The 15,818-nt window shown below is 55.5% G+C and overlaps 2 protein-coding genes across 10 annotated transcripts in view; one reads left to right on the top strand and one right to left on the bottom strand.

Annotated features, from left to right (window-relative positions):
• The window catches only part of KCNAB2 (potassium voltage-gated channel subfamily A regulatory beta subunit 2), a 96,195-nt gene extending 86,814 nt beyond the window's left edge, over positions 1-9,381 (bottom strand). For both annotated transcript variants that reach the window (XM_086344201.1, XM_086344204.1), the window contains exon 1: positions 9,088-9,381. The gene's annotated coding sequence lies outside the window, so the exon portion shown is untranslated. The remainder of the gene's footprint in view (positions 1-9,087) is intronic.
• Positions 9,382-9,476: 95 nt separating this feature from the next.
• Positions 9,477-15,818, top strand: part of NPHP4 (nephrocystin 4) — a 138,086-nt gene continuing 131,744 nt past the window's right edge. For 7 of the 8 annotated variants that reach the window (XR_015143326.1, XR_015143325.1, XM_086344158.1 and 4 more), the window contains exons 1-2: positions 9,477-9,615; positions 10,553-10,609. The gene's annotated coding sequence lies outside the window, so the exon portion shown is untranslated. The other variant, XM_086344155.1, reaches the window with a different exon arrangement.

The raw sequence follows: 15,818 nt of genomic DNA, 5'->3' as shown, positions 1-15,818 counted from the left end.
CACCCCCTTTCTGCAGGGACACAGGTGCTCTGACTCTTAGGTGCAGAGATGCCTCCTTGTTTACACCCTCCTGTGTCCTGGCCAGGGCACATTTTTCCTTTAAAGATGAGTAGTGTCTTAGACTTCCCTGGTGGTGCCGTGGTGAAGACTCCATCATGCAATGCAGGGGACATGGGTTCGATCCCTGGTCAGGGAACTAAGATCCCACATGTTGTGGAGCAACTAAGCCCATGCACCGCAACTACTAAGCCTACGCGCTGCACAGCCCTAGCCACAACTAGAGAGTCCAGGCAATGCGACAAAGGATGCCGTGAGGATTCTGCATATGCCACAACAAAGATCAAAGGTCCCACATGCTGCAACTAAGACCCAACACAGCTAAATAAATAAATAAATATTAGAAAGCACAGACACCACTTTGCTGACAAAGGTCCATATAGTCAAAGTTACAGTTTTTCCAGTAGTTATGTACAGATGTGAGAGCTGGACCACAAAGAAGGCTGAGTGCTGAAGAACTGATGCTTTCTAACTATGGTGCTGGAGAAGACTCTTGAGAGTCCCTTGGACAGCAAGGAGATCAAACCAGTCAATCCCAAAGAAAATCAACCCTGAATATTCATTGGAAGGACTGATGCTGAAGCTGCAACTCCAATACTTTGGCCACCTGATGCAGAGCGGGCTCATTGGGAAAAACCCTGATGCTGGGAAAGATTGAGGGGAGGGGAAGGGGACGACAGAGGATGAGATATTTGGATGGTATCACTGACTCAATGGACATGAGTTTGAGCAACCTCTGGGAGATAGTGAAGGACTGGGAAGCCTGGCGTGCCTGCAGTCCATGGGGTTGCAAAGAGTCAGACACGACTGAGCGACTGAACAACAACAAAAAATAAAGATGAGCAGTGCCTAGGACTTCCCTGGTCCAGTGGTCAAGACTCTGTGCTTCCAATGCAGGGGGTGTGGGCTCAATCCCTGGTCGGGGAACTAAGATCCCACATGCTGCTTGGTGTGACTCCTACCAAAACAGATGAGCAGCCTCCAAGATCTTTCCTCAACTAACCCCGCATCCCTCTCATGAGGACTCCCCCCAGCCCCCACACCACCGCTGCAACCACCAGCCATCTCTGCACCTTCGTATGTGGCTCTCCCTGCCCAGAAAGCCACCCTGTCCTTTCTCTGTCTTCAGGGAGAAGCACAGCAGCTCCATCCTCGCCTCCTCGCTTCCTGACCCTGTGGCTGCACCTTGTCCTGTCGTGTTGTGCCCACTGGGCCTGAGTGGCACCTCCATGGGTTGGAGCCCACACCTCCTCCCCCACTGACTGTGATTCCTGAGGGCAGTGGCCCTGTCTGTGCCCTTGTTTCTTGGGTCAGTGAAGGAAGGGGTGGAGCACAGGTGAGGATCAGGAGCAGGGTCGCTCCTACGAGCAACGAGAGTCCCTTGTGTAGTGGCGTCAGGCCCAGGGTGGCGGATGGGTCTCATCTGAACAGGCCTTTTGTTTAGGGCGTGGTCCACGTGTACCCCGCAGGAGCTGCTCCAAGGGCCACAGTGGTCTTTCCTAACCCAACCTTCAGCCTTTGGGCTGAGGAGGAAGCATGACAGCCTCCCGGGAGCCCTTGTTGTGTCCCCGGCCAGGACACAGGAGGGTCAGAGCTCTGTGTCCCTGCGGAAGGGGGTGGCATTTTGTTGGGATTTGCAATGATCCCTTTTCTGGGCATTCCGTGACCTTGGCAATAGCAAGGGGGCAGACATGGCTCCAGGCCTCCTGGACTGGGTGACAAAAAACACCTTCTCCTCAGTGAGAGGCAAAGGCAACACTCCCCGGGGGGTGAGGGAGCTGCTGAGCAGAGGTGTGGAGGGGAGGGCAGGCCTCACGAGAAAGGGGAAGGGATGCCACAGGTTCAGTCCTGAGGGACAGGCCCGCTCTTGAGTGGAGTGCCTGCTTCCGTCACTCAAGACAGGTGAGAGAGTCAGCCTCCTGGCCAAGTGAGACAGTCAGCCTTCTGGCCAAGTGTTGTTCCAGGGGGACTGGGGCATGGCTGACATCAGCAACTCCCCACCCACAACAGGAATCAAGCTGGATTTGGGATTCGAAGCTGACAAAAGTATAGCAGGTGGCCCAGCCAAGTGAGGGCTTCCCAAGTTCCAGAGCACTGAAGAAGCCCCAGGAAGCCCCGCTCATCAGAACTTCCAATGGTCAAGGCGTGTGTCCTTGGGCGCCGCTTTACAAAGTGGAAATGGGAAAGTCTGCAAACTTTGAGTGTTTCTCAAAGTGCTGCCTCGCAACCCCAGGCCAGTGGCCACTGAGCCCCACCAGGACTCGAGGGGGCTGTTTTCATTCTCCCCCTGTGATCCCAATGTGTGTCTCAGGGCTCAGGACCTCCTGGTCCCTCTGGGGCCACCAGAGGGGCCCCCCTTCTCTGCAGTCATGTCACATGCATCAGTGAGACTGCAAGGATGAGCCTCAGCCCTGCAGTTCACAGGCATCCCCAGAAATGTCCCTACTAGGGCAGGACACAGAATCACCCACCATAGAACCATCTTTTATGAATGAACAGACTGAGGATGTGGCTGATGGACCCAGTCACCAGAAGAGTGACTTTTCTCCCCACTGACCTGCTTGCCTCTCTCACCGTCCTTCCTTCTATCAAGGTCAGATTTCTCAGGAGCCTGGGCTTCCCAGGTGGCATTAGTGGTAAAGAGCCTGCCTGCCAATGCAGGAGATGTAAGAGACGTGTGTTCCACCCATGGGTTGGGAAGACCCCCTGGAGGAGGGCATGGCAACCCACTCCAATGTTCTTGCCTGGAGAATCCCAAGGAGAGAAGAACCTGGTGGGCTACAGTCCATGGGGTTGCAAAGAGTTGGACATGACCAAAGTGACTTAGCATGCAGTTAGGCAGCAGAGTGCAAAGGTCAGGAGGGTGGGTATTGGCCCCCAACAGCCTGGTTTCAGATCCTGACTCCTCCCTGTTCACGCTCTGTGACCTGAGGACAATCACCTCAGTTTTTAGGGCCTATTTCTGCACCAGTAAAAGGGGGACGATGTCAGCTCTTTAAACTGGAGTCGACATAGAACAGGGCAAAGAGGGTGGCACATGCACCTGTTGTGGGGGTGGGGAGCGCCATCACCTCCACTCCTGGTAGAGGCTGGCCCCAGCAGCATGGGGCCCGCCTGATGCAATGGACACCTGCTCCCGCCCCTGTCTCCATTTCCTCCTGGCCTCCAGGGTAACCCAGGGTCTCCTCCTGTCCTGATCTTCGTCTTTTCTCTCGAATCCTGCACTCAGGACCACTCCCTTGGCTCCTTATTCTGCCCCCTTCACTCTTGTCCCCACCTGCAGGGTGACCTGGTCCATTGCCTGGGCTGTGACAGGTGGGTGCTAGCGATCACGTTTGGTTTGAACCCCATTCGAACCCAGGTCTCCCCTTTCAATGACCACAGCCAAACCGAAGGCCAAGGCACATAACTTGGACCCAACGAAGCAGGGTCAGCAGGGTGCAGGCCGACGACACCTAGGGATGAAAGCCTGGGGTTCCAGGCTCCTCTCACCTTCCACATCCCACTGCCACCCAGCTCCAAAGAGGCCGTGCTCTGCTGCCCTCCTATCTTTTCATTCCTTTCATCAGCTCCAGACATATTTATGGGGTCCTGCTCTGTGCGAGATGCTGGGTCTACAGAAGCACCCAATACAGACAACAGTCTCCCCTTAAGAAGACACGCGGTCTCCCCCACCACCACACCCGGTTCTCACCACACGTCATAGACACATCTGCCTCCTCTATCCTGGCCTGGACATGTCACTGCCAGCTCCAAAGCCCCCATTCATCTGATGGCTGGTCTCTCAGACCCCAGTTCCTGCCCCCCCACCAACAACTCCTACAGGCACCTTCCACCTGTGTTTCCCCTGGATCTCAGCCATTGTCCAAAGCACTCCGCCCCCACTGTCCTCCCTTCAGGCACTTGCCCAGGCAGGGTCCCCTCCCAGACAGTCCTTTCCCAGTTTTGCTGTCACAACCCTGCCTCCTTTCAAGGTGTGGGTCAAGGGTCAACCCCATCTGCCCCCATCTCTCCTCTCTCAGCAGAGGCATCTCTGATGGTTCCTGGTCTGTGGTTACTGCCTCCCCTTCCTGGCTCCTGGCCCCTAGAGGTGGAGGTGAGGTGGGTCTTGCTCACTCTTGGCCCTTCAAATGTCTGCTGCAAAGGCCTTTCCCCATTGGAGGTATTACAGGTTTTAAACAATGTTTAATTCTAATTTACTTTTTAATCTGTGGATTCATCAGAATTTCCTTGTTTGAGTTGCCTCCATCCAGAAGGGGCAGGAAGGGCACTGTTTCGAGGGAGCCCCTACCATCACGGGGAGCTCGGGAATGCAACGTTCCCAGGCAGAATTCTAGCTCCTTCTGCCCTGGGCTGCATGTGACAGCTTGTGGACAACAGGCTGGAGTTGGCTCTGAGAGATTGTAAAGCTGCTGAGGGGTGGAAGATGAAAACATGCTGTGGTGCAGAGGGTGGGTGAGCTGGGGGCGGGGCTCTGCAGCCCCCTGGTCCCCACAGGCCACTGCACAGGTGGGCAGGCGGGCAGACGGGTATCCTCCAGGAGGCCTGGGGTAGGGAGGACAGGGTGGGGCGTGTCCCTCCACTCACAGGGAGGCTGTGATCTGCACAGATAGGTAAAGCCCTCCACCCTCCATGAGAGCCACCAGCTGGGCTCTCCCAGGTTCCTCTCCAGGAGCATACAGCCCCTCTGAGGAGCCCCACGTGGGCTCCTGAAATGACTCCGAGGGTGACCTGAGTCACTCAGATTGAGCCTTCCCGGGAGCCACCTGGGCTCCAGGTAGGGCGAAGGTTTGTGCTCAGCCTGTGACGACGCAGAGGCTGGGAAGCTGAGGAGGTTCTTGCCCTATGCTAGGCACTGTTCTTAGGCCTCTACTTGTGTCATTTCACCAAGCCCGAAAAAGGGTGATGCAAGCACAGGGTCAAGCAGCTGGGAGAGTGAGAGCCGAACACTCAGACAGCTAGTTCTTCCCCAGGAGCCACAGGCCAGGACTGCTGTGCTTGCGGACCATATCCCGTATCTATGGGACCCCAGAAGTTGCTCGCTCACTGGAGAAACTAGCCCGACAATGAACAGTTTGCTGGTTTGCTTTGAACCCGGTGTGGGGATCTGAGAAGGAGAAAGATGCACTTGGCTTTCATCCGTTGAGTTGGATGATGGATCTCAGCGACTCAGCAGTTAGGCTCAAGATCCATGATCAAGTTAGGTGTGGGAAAACCCCCTAATATGGCTCAAGATCTTGGTGGGGAAAGGCCCCCAAGTGGGTCTGCAGCACAGGAGACGTTCCCAGCCCATCTCTGCTTTCCCCCTTTTCCCAATGTGGCACCAAGACAGTCAGTTCTGCAAGCGCCTGTGTGCTGGAGTGAGGGGGAAGATGGGCTGCCTGCAAGGAGGAAGTTCAATGGAGGAGGGAGCCAGAGACGCAGGGGAACAGGTGTTGTGGCAAGGGACACATACAACCCCAGATGTCCCCGGTCTCCAGAGCTAACCACCTGGTCACTTGGTGGAGCAGGGGGACCTCCTGAGACTCTATTTTCCAGCTGATGAGTTAGAAAGTATGCAGGCACAGTGCACACTCTGAGTGGGGGTGGCCAGGCCTACAGCATACCCCTTGGTGTACAGAGAGAGGAAGGCTGGCTCCGTCTCAGCCCCGCAGGATGTGGCCAAAGGTATGAAGACCCAGTAGCTGCTCACCTCTGCCTGGGGAGGAGACTTCACATTCGTGCCAAGGCCAGGCTGGATGGAAAGGCTTAAGTTCACCCCAGAAGTGATGGGATGACCAGTCTAGTGATGTCCCCAACTGGCCCCTTTTGTGCCCTCTGGGGGAGGCCCTGTCCCTTTTTCTCCTCTGCACTAGCTTTGCCAAGGACCACATCCCCTTAGAGTTGCCCCAAAGAAAGGGGGGACATGCAGAGGCTAGGAGGCTGAGTGTGCTAGGCTTTCTGGCCATGAGAAAGGCAGCCTCCACATACCTCAGGAATGGCGGCTGAACCTGACCCTCCTGCACGTTGGAGGAGACGCGTCTATGGGGGTAAGGCTTTCTGGCACTTGTGGATGGGCTGGAGCCTGGTGGGACAGGCAGGGGGCTGGTGCAGTGGGAAGAGAAACAGGTTCCTCATGATCAGGAGGCTGGGTCTGTCTCGCCACCTCTCTGTGCTTAGTTCCCATCCAGACCAATCATCCTCCCTCACAGGGAGTGGGTTTATAGTTATTTACATGGACCCGCAGCGAAGCAAGGTCAAAGCGCAGCGTCCCTTCTTTGCTTTTATCTCACCCAGTGGCCCAGCCCCTTGCCATCTCTTTGATGACATCTTTGGGACGACAGAGCCCTGGCTCTGGGGCACTGCCAGGCAGGGCAGGATGCTGTGGCTGAGGGTTCTCTGCAGTTGGTGGCATCTCTGACTCCCAACAGCCCCACTGACTCAGAAGCACCCATGGTGCTATTTCCCCATATGTGTCAGCATGACCTTACAAGTGCTTTCTGAAGGGCCACTGGTTGGCACATCCATGGGGTGTTGGTTTCCTCCAGTGGGCAGAAAGAAATTCCTGGCTCAGATTGGCAGGAGGCACAGGGTCTGACACCTCTGAGTGACCTTGGAGAAGTCTGTGCCTATGGGCTTCTGCTGATGACTCCCAAGTGGAAGATGCCCAACCCCCTTGCAGCTCTAGCAGGCTCACCTCTATGAGGTGGGACTTCTAGCTGCTGGGATGGGATGGAGGGGGCGTCCCTGGCCCTGAAGACAGTCAGAGACCGTTTTCCCCAAATGCTGCCAGAAGTGCCACTGTTCTGCCTGTAATTCAGGGACTTCAGGAAAGGGCTCTGGGATCTTTGGTGACGTGAAGGTCATGGAGAAGTGGAGGTCAAGGACTAGACACATGCTCCTTCCAGCCGGAGTCCTGGGAAACCACACACATTCCCCAGGGTTCCAGAAGCGGAGGAGGCTTTCCTTTGCCACGCGTGGAGCTGTCCAGTTGCTATGCCCCCAGCACTAACAAACAGGAAAGTCGAGAGGAGGCCCCCTCCCTTGCCAGAAAGTGCCAAACCAAAACTTGTACCAGTCACTTCCTCCTGAATCATCTGGGGTTTAGAAGATCATTGAAGAAGGAAAGCAAGCCAGCCCCAAGGTGTGAAGCTTCTCAATCTGCCCCACCTCAGAGCTTGCTCACCCCTGTGTCCCTCAGTGCCATGGCCCATGACCCTCAGTAGACAAGAAACGTGGTGTCTTTGTCACACCTGTGTGCAGTTGCTTTCATGATCATTCATCCCTGTCCAGACCCTTTTGGGTTCTGAGCATAAGACCTAGTTTCACACTGCTTAAGACCCTTCCTCCCTGTGCGGTGGCTCAGCCCCTACATGGTCTGGCAGCTGGTGCAGCAGGAAGAGGCACAAGGAACTGGACCTCGGGTTTGCAGGGGAGCCTCCAGCAGGCTGCTTTCGAGGTAGGAACGCACTGCAGCTGGAACACCCTCAATGTCACTGAGGCCGGGAATGGGCTTGGAGAGTGTGCCCCACAGACAGGTCCTGGGTAGCCAATGCACTCTGGGCACCCCGTCATGACAGCTCAGGGGCAGGAGCCCAGGAACCACACGTGAGCCTGGACGCTGCAGGGAGATCCATACACTAAGCAACAATCAAGGAGGCAGACACGACTCTCCACAGTCCGCAAACCCTGCAACGTGGGGCCTGAATGTGGTTGTTTTGCAGAGCAGGGGCTTGCTCTTGGCATTGAAAGGCGGATGGCATTTTTGAGGGGGAGGAGAAGTTGCAGAGAAAGAAGAAATCCTGAAATGACAGACAGTGGGACAGCTGTGGCCTGAACTTGGTGTTCCTGCGCCTCGGATGTGGATGTATTAATTTCCATAAATGCTAATAGCCCATTTCCCCAAGAGCTATTACTTATGTCATCTCCCCCTGGATGCGTTTCAACACAGGGAAGACAAGTGAAAAAGGAAAGGACTGCCCCCACTGGTGGGTTTCCCGTTCCCCAACCCTGACCCCACCAGGTAGCTCAGGACTGTTCCTCTAATTCAGGGTCAAGACCCCCTGCCTTCAGCCCACAACCAGGTCCCTGTCATGCCAGGAGGCAAAGAAAGTTACCACCCCAAAAATGCTGAATCACAAAGTAAGCTGAGCAGGAAAGTGGGGGTGGGGTGGGGAGGGACATCATGGCCAGGGAGGAAGGCAGGGTGCTAAGGGACTTCTCACCTGGAGACCCCCTGAGGCTGCTCTAGACAAAGTGTAGACCCCAAAAGAGCCCCTGGACAAATGCCAGGGGGAGCAGAGCCAGGGTAGGCTGCCTGGATGGCAGGGTGGAAAGGTGGGCAGGTACAGGACAGCCACTGCAGCAGGACGCGGTGCAGTAGCTGGGGCTCTGTGTCCTGCGTCCTGTGGGAGCAGCAGCAGGTAGGGGAGGTGGGGGGGGGAAGAGAAGCTGAAGATGGGGTAGGGGCAGAGGGGCCCGGGTGGGGTGAGGTGTGTAGGTAGCCAGATGAACTGGTGCAGGAGGGGAGTGCCAAGGTCCTGGGGAGCAGGACAAGATGGAGAGAGGGCGCCCATGGGGAAACGTAGGGATTGGGAGCAGAGTGGGTGGGAAGATGGGGCTAGGGACCTGAAAGGAGAGGCAGGATGAGCCTTTGAGAGAGAGATGGGGAGGACTAGGACCAGGAGCGCTCCGATGGGGGGTGCGCTGAGGCTGGGAGAGGGAATGGAAAGAGGGATGGGGGAGGGGGAGGCGAAGCTGCGGGAAAAGGAGGGGTCAGGGAGGGATGAAGTTGGGGCAGGGGTCGGGATGGGAGCTAAAAGGTCGGGCAGGCTGGCAGACAGGGCAGCCAAAGGAGGGCGGAATGGGGGAAGGGATATGATGGAGAAGGAGGTGAGCCGGCTGGAGAGGAGGTGAGGATGGAGGCGGGTGCGGGGACGCGCTGGGGACAAGGAGATGGAGAGTCAGCGCGGGCCTCGCGGTGCCCGCCGCCGCTCTCCCGGCGCACTGCAGGGGACTGCGCGGACGGCTGGGGTCTCCCCCTGCACTCACCTGGGGGCTCCAGCTCCGGATCCTCTATCCCGCTCCGGATCTTCCTTCCCTCCCTGCCCCTGCGACTTTAGCGCCCCCGAATCCCGCTTGCTCCACCAGGTTCCGCCCGCAGCATCTTCACCTCGTGGGACGCCCGGGGCCACTCCTCTTCTAGATTCTCATTGGTTGTTCTTCACGCCAGTCACACTCTTATTGGCTGAGGGATCGCCGACCATGCAAATTAGGACGGGCCCGCCGCCGCGCCGATTGGCTGGCGCTGCTGGAGCGGAGACCCTGGACTTGGGCTCTGATTGGCCCCTGCGTCCTGCTGACGTGAATGACGGAGAGCGAGTTCTTCCCTTTCCAAGGCTCCTCTAGCTGGTGGCAGCGGATCCGGCGCTCCTTGGCCGCTCCTCGGCCCGCAGGGTCTGCGGCTCTGGTGGGCACCGGCCAGCGCCGGGCCTCTGGAACCGTCGTAGAGGCACTTCCTCAGAAGCCTGGGGCTCGACGCCCGGGGGCGGGGGCGGCTGCTGCAGGCGCGTCTCCTAGGTAACGCTGCCCGCCACGGGCGGAACCACGTTGGATGGCGCCGCGGGGGAGGTTGGACTCAGTCCAGAGGCTCAGGGGCCACCTAGCAGCCCGAGGCCTTGATCCCGAAGTGTATGTGGGGTGCTCCGTCCGACTCTTCTGGGGGCCCTGGGCCTGAGGGGCGCGGCAACTCGGCTAGCGCGGGGCTGTGCCCGCGTCGGTCGCATTTTCCTCCCCCTCTCCTTGACTTTTGGTGTGGTCCGGGCCGCCCGGTCTTGTAGGGTATCGGGGGCTTTAAGGGGCTCCATCTCTGCACTTTGCCCCTAGACTCCGCACCCACTGGCAGCGCTTCAGCTTCCGGCGACCGCGTGGGCTTTGCTGAGACCGCGGCATTGGCCCTCCCCTTTTCCCGTTCGGACCCCTGCTGGGGACCCCCTGCTTTGCCTGCCGACCCGACCCATCGCCGCTGCCCAGTGGAGATCTGGAGACTCCCTGACCCTCGCGGGATTCCCTGCACCGATGGTCCTGCCTGCCTAAGGCCTACCCTGGAGCTGCTCCCGCCTTCCCCTCCGCTGTCCAGCCCGCCGACCTTCTGACCGCCTCCCAGCTCCCCACTTGGGCCCTTGTGCTCTTGAGAACCCCAGTGCTCTGTCTCCTGCTGCCTTCTTCGGACCCTGCACATTTCTTTCATGTCTGTCTCTATAGAAGACAGATGCCTTCGCACTCCTGGTCCTGCCTTCACTGTCGCACTGTGTGATTTTGACTGAAGCGCAGGTGGGAAGTCTCACAAGCTTGTGTATTGGAAAAGGTGTACTTTAGATGATTGTGCCGTCGCCGCCAGTTCCAAGCCGGGTCTCCATCACAGCTCCCTGCACCCTCCTCTCCTCTGTGATTTTCATAGGTCACAACCACCTCTTTTGTGTGCTAACTTGTATCCTGTGTTTCTGCCTCCCTTCAGATACATTCCTTGAGGTCATCGTGGTTGTCTGCAGTGTTCTCCAGGGCCTGGCACAGGGTAGGTACTCAAAGAACACTCCTTGAAAGAGGAATTCCAGGCAGGGCTTAATTAGACTTCTGCTTACTCTAGGGGGGCGGGGGGGGGGATTTCTTCTCAAGTGGTGCATTTGGTAAAGAATCTGCCTGCCAATGCAGGAGATGCGAGTTTGACCCCAGGGTCTGGTAGATTTCCTGAAGTCGGAAATGGCAACCCACCCAGTATTCTTGCCTGGGAAATCTCATGGGCAGAGGAGCCTGGCAGGCTGCAGTCCGTGGGGTCACAAAGAGTTGGACACGACTGAATACATACACACATGCACTTGGTGTCTACTCTCAAAAAAGCTCCTGAGCTTTCAAGGTTCAGGAAGGCCAGATCTCTTTTGCGTTTGGGAGGGAAGCTTCCTTGTGCCCGGGAAGTTCCTTGTGGCTCCTGTCCCTCCCTTTCCTTGGTGAATCACTGCTGAGGAGACCTCAGCCCAGCTGATCACTTCAGTGCCTGGGTCCCTCCTCTTCTCCCCCCACCAACCCCTTGCCAAAAAGGGAGACTGGGTTAGGCTTGTCTTCTCTGGGCTGCTCAGGCTTGTCCCCTAGTCTTTGTCCTACTGGTTATTTAGATTCTTGAAGACAGGGTATTTGACAGTCCGCTTCACTGTACTGGGACAGAACAGGTGCTTGGTGAATATTTGTTGATCAGGTAGGTCTGCAGAAGCAAAGACTTCCAGGGAGCTTCAGAGGCCCCCCTCCTTCTGTAGGTGGGAGGCAGATGCTGGGAGGGCAGAGACTTTGCAGAAGTCAGAGAGGAGAGCAAGGATCAGCCCAGGCTCCTCGACCTCTTTGCTCTCACTTTACCCTTGAGGGCTTCTCCTGGCCTTGGTGGGCAGAGGGGCTGGCATAGGTTATAATGGCTTTGATGTTTGTACGACTAGCTATATGGTTTCAGGCTGGCTGTTTAACTTCAGGATCTCACTTTTCACATCTGTAGGAATGGGACAGTAGTGGTACTTATCTTGGAGTTATTGGAATAGCAAATATGAAAATGTGAGTGCCTGGCTCATGATAAGGACTCAGTAAAAGTTGGTGCCTTTTCTTCCCCCTTCCTCTGGAGAGGCCCTTGTATCGTTTTCTTGGGCTCAAAGCACGGGACCCTCCTAGTTTTCTCTTTATGGTTCATCTGGCCCCAAAGGCCCTTCTGCCTTCCTCCGCAGCTTTCTTCATTCCTCTCCAGCATAATTGAATGATTTACTTAATCATTAGAAAGGTTTACACTGAGGACCTAGTCCTGACCTCATGGAGCTCAGTCCCTGCAGGACGACAGTGACCATGTAGCCTGGAGAAGCTGGGTGACTCTTCTGTGATAGGGTCCCGTGTGAGGGGGGTATGTATGGATGGAGCTGCTTTCCTGGGGAGGTGGCACCAGAGGAAGACTCATCCAGGGGTGCTTGTGGCTGTCAAGGGGGATAGAGGGCGTGCTGAATGGGAGGAACTGAAGCAAGGGCAGGATGGAGTGTACAGGAGTGTGGGCTGGGTGAGAGCTGTTTGGGGCACTGGGTGGGGGGTGCAGGCGGGAGGGGAAGAGCTCTGTGTGTAATGGAGCCCCTGGGACTGTCCAGGCTCCTACTCCCAGGAGCCTGTGTCTCAGGAGTCACCTCTCCCTCCATCACCCACTCCGGTAGTCACTCCATCTCCACCACCTGCCTTCACCTTCCTGGCTCAGAGCTTTGATCTTGGGAGACCTGCCTTTCATCCCAGCGCGTCTCCTGCAGTGCCATCCTGTCATCGCAACCGGTCCTGGCAAATGTGGTATTGGGTCCCCTTGTCACCCAGGGAAGTGGAGGGATGCACTAGGTTAGGGATCTGGGGCGAGGGAGCCACCTACAAAAGGGGCACTGTCCTGGAGCCAGGAAACACTGCCACTGGGGCCTCCTTCCAGAGAGTGTTTCCCTACATGTGCTTCTGAGGCAGAAAGGGCTTTGCTGTAGAGTTACCCCCCAGTCTGTGAAGGCCCTCACTTTGCAGGAATAAACCTCTCAATTTTATAACTAATGTCAATGATGAAACATTTCCTTGAAAAAGAGAAAAACTGGGGAGACAAGTTTATTGAAACTTCAGTTTCAGGGCTGAATTGATTGAGCTCTGATTGTAAGTGCGGTATCAAGGCCCCAGGAGAGTAGGTTTCCTTCTGCAAGCAGTGGGCCAGGGAGTAGGTCAGTACAGGACAGCTGATACGTGTTCTGACCAAAAGCACAGAAGCCTGCTGGGTGCAGAAGCACAGAGGAGCTGGCCCTGGGAGACAGCCTGTCCAGAGGGTGCCGTGGCTGGGGTCCCAGTGAAGACACACACAGTGTATGTCATCTCTGAGACCAGCCCCGAAGCCCTCGGGCCAGAACTGGGGAGGGTAGTTCTGCAAAACAAGTGGTATTGAGCAGACAAACATAACCCACAGAGGAAAAACCCCACATAAACCGGTGTGTGTGCCTTACTGTTCATACAGTAACAGTCTGGATCTGGAGGCCCAAGGAGATGTATGCAGGGTCGGGGTGGTGTTCCAATGGGGGCCGGACCCCACACTGAAGCCCACCGGGTGTGGGAGAGCATCTCAGGGGGGCCAGTCGCATTCATACCTCCAGGGCCCCCCTGCATTCCCAGCACAGCCTGTGAATGTGGAGGGTGGGCCAGCTGCCTGAAGCCCTGTATTTCAAGTCCCTTTAGAGCAACCTTTCTCCAGCTTTTTAGTGTCATGCTGCTTTATGCTTTAAAAAATGATTGAGGACTCCAAATAACTTCCTAAAATGTGAGTGACGCCTACCAACATTTATTGTTGAGAAATGTCGACAGTGTTATTAATTCATTTAAAAACAGTAGACCTAGTACTCTTGCCTGGAAAATCCCATGGACGGAGGAGCCTGGTAGGCTGCAGTCCATGGGGTCGCTAAGAGTTGGACACGACTGAGCGACTTCACTTTCACTTTTCACTTTCATGCATTGGAGAAGGAAATGGCAACCCACTCCAGTGTTCTTCCCTGGAGAATCCCAGAGATGGCGGAGCCTGGTGGGCTGCCGTCTATGGGGTCACACAGAGTCAGACACGACTGAAGCGACTTAGCAGCAGCAGCAGCAGCAGACCTGTTACGTATTAATATAAAAATATATTTTTTTAATGAAAGCCAGCCACGTTTTCTGAAACAAAAACATTACCAAGAAGAGTGGGGTTGTTTTGTGTGTTTGTTTGTTTTTGAAATATTTATTTATTTGGCTGTGCTGGGTCTTAGTTGCAGCATGTGGGATCTAGTTCCCTGACCAGGGATCAAACCCCCAGCATTAGGCACACAGAGTCTTAGCCACTGGACTACCAGAGAAGGCCCTTTTTTGGGTTTTTGCTTTGTTTTTGTTTTGCATGATTGAATCCCAGTGGGCACTGCTTCTCTGTTGAGTCTGTTGTCATTTTGCTTGAAGGATTTGAAGGAGACGCAGATGGGTGGACGGGGAGCCCTTAGAGAACTGTGGATATTCTGCTTCTGTGCTGTACCCAAACCCACAAGCAATCGTTCCTTAAGGGTTTCTCACAAGCAGAGCAGAGTTTGACACCCTGTCTGAAAACTTTCACACTGTTACATTGAATCCTCTGGTTTGCATCACACTTTGGGTGGATTGTTCCCCATGCAAGATTTTACATCATTGTGCTTATTCTCTCAGACAATAACTGCTTCTGAGTTAGGCAGATCTTCCAAATATTGACACGTCTACTCACACAATTTCAAAAGCTCACTTTTCGTTACCAGCACTACCCCTCTTGTCAGGAAAGTCTTCAAGAGTTATGAAGCTGTCAGGCTCGCAGTGGAGGGCACAGATTTTCCCAATTCTGAATTTTGCCTGAAAGCTCAGTTTTTATGAGTTTACCTTGAAGTGACAGGTTCATTTTGTTCAGACTGTGTTTGAAGCTCCCAGTTCTGAATCACCATTGTTTGTCTCTGAGCTGTTCTTTTAGTAAGAATGGTGTTGCTGAGTGCAGGAAGGAGGCAGTTTAACTCACAGCCCAGCGATCATGCCCGGCTTACCCCGGGGTGACCCTGGCCCTTCATTTGGCAGCAGAAATGCTTTTTGTCCTTTACCTCCTTTCATCACAGAATGTTAAAAGCACGCATCCTCAAGGGTCAAATCAAGATGTAATGAGATCCATAGTTTGCACAGCCTCCCCAGGGACCTTCTTAAGCGAAGCTGCTGGACTCTGTGCCGTGAGGGGTGAAGAGCACAGGGTGGCTGGTGGGCTTTGGTTGCCATTGTCTTGGGAGGTGATGAGGCCCTAGTAGCTTCACCCACCATTGCCTTGGCACTATCAGCACAAATGCCAACCCAGTGAAAGACTCAGGTGGCATCTGGAGGTTATGAAAATAGCTCTGAGCCTCTGGAGCCCTTGACCACCTCCGAGAACCTTGGGGCTTTGTGGACTGCATTTAGAGACCTATTGTCTTAGAAGACCAAACCCACTGCCCTTTCTCCTTGCTGGCCATTTTAGGAGAATTTGGCCTCTTATTAAGGCCAAGGGCTTAAGATTCTCTTTCAGCTGAAGACAGTCTCGAGATCCTCATCTGCCGGAAGGCAGATAAAATCTTGAATGAGCCAGGTTGCCAAGACACCCTGAACACTCAGTCTGTCCCCACCTGGCTCCACCAGCAGGACTGTCTGTGGCTCGGCTGTCCTGGGGGCCAGACTCCAGGGTCCCCTTGAGCCAGGGCTCTCCTGGTGACATCTGGACCGCTGGCCTTGCTCCCACGCTGCCTGCCTTTTTGTATGTGTCTCAAGGTGGCCACTCCTATGGTGTCCCCCTTGGCAGCTCCGAGCTGATGGCCTCTCTGCTCCGAAGGCCCCAGAGGAGAGTGTTCTTGCAACAGAACCAGCAGAAGCTCTGAGCTCACATCTTATTGGCTCTGAGTGGGTCATGCCCCCCAGGCCCCTCTAAGAACCCCAGTTCCCAAGGCCTGGTGCCCTTGTGCAGGGCTCCACCTCTGCAGCTGGACAGAGCGTGTGGCCGTCCCTAAACCAGTCACTGAGGCTGGGGTAGGCATGCTCTGATTGGCCAGGCAAGGTGGCATGGATGCCAGTCCTCGGCTGCAGTGGGGGTTGGGGAGGTCAGAGTGTGGGTCACAGGGTGGTAGTTCCCTGGCATTAGTGGGAGGTTCTCTAAGCACTGGGCCCTCATAACGCTCTTATTTATTTGAACACAAATGGTG

Source organism: Bos grunniens, chromosome 16 (assembly GCF_055505025.1).
Source record: "Bos grunniens cultivar Pamir isolate PY7600 chromosome 16, Bosgru_T2T1.0, whole genome shotgun sequence".
Classification (NCBI taxonomy): domain Eukaryota; kingdom Metazoa; phylum Chordata; class Mammalia; order Artiodactyla; family Bovidae; genus Bos; species Bos grunniens.
Note: the sequence above shows the minus strand (reverse complement) of the source record. Positions and strands in the feature narration are given on the sequence as shown.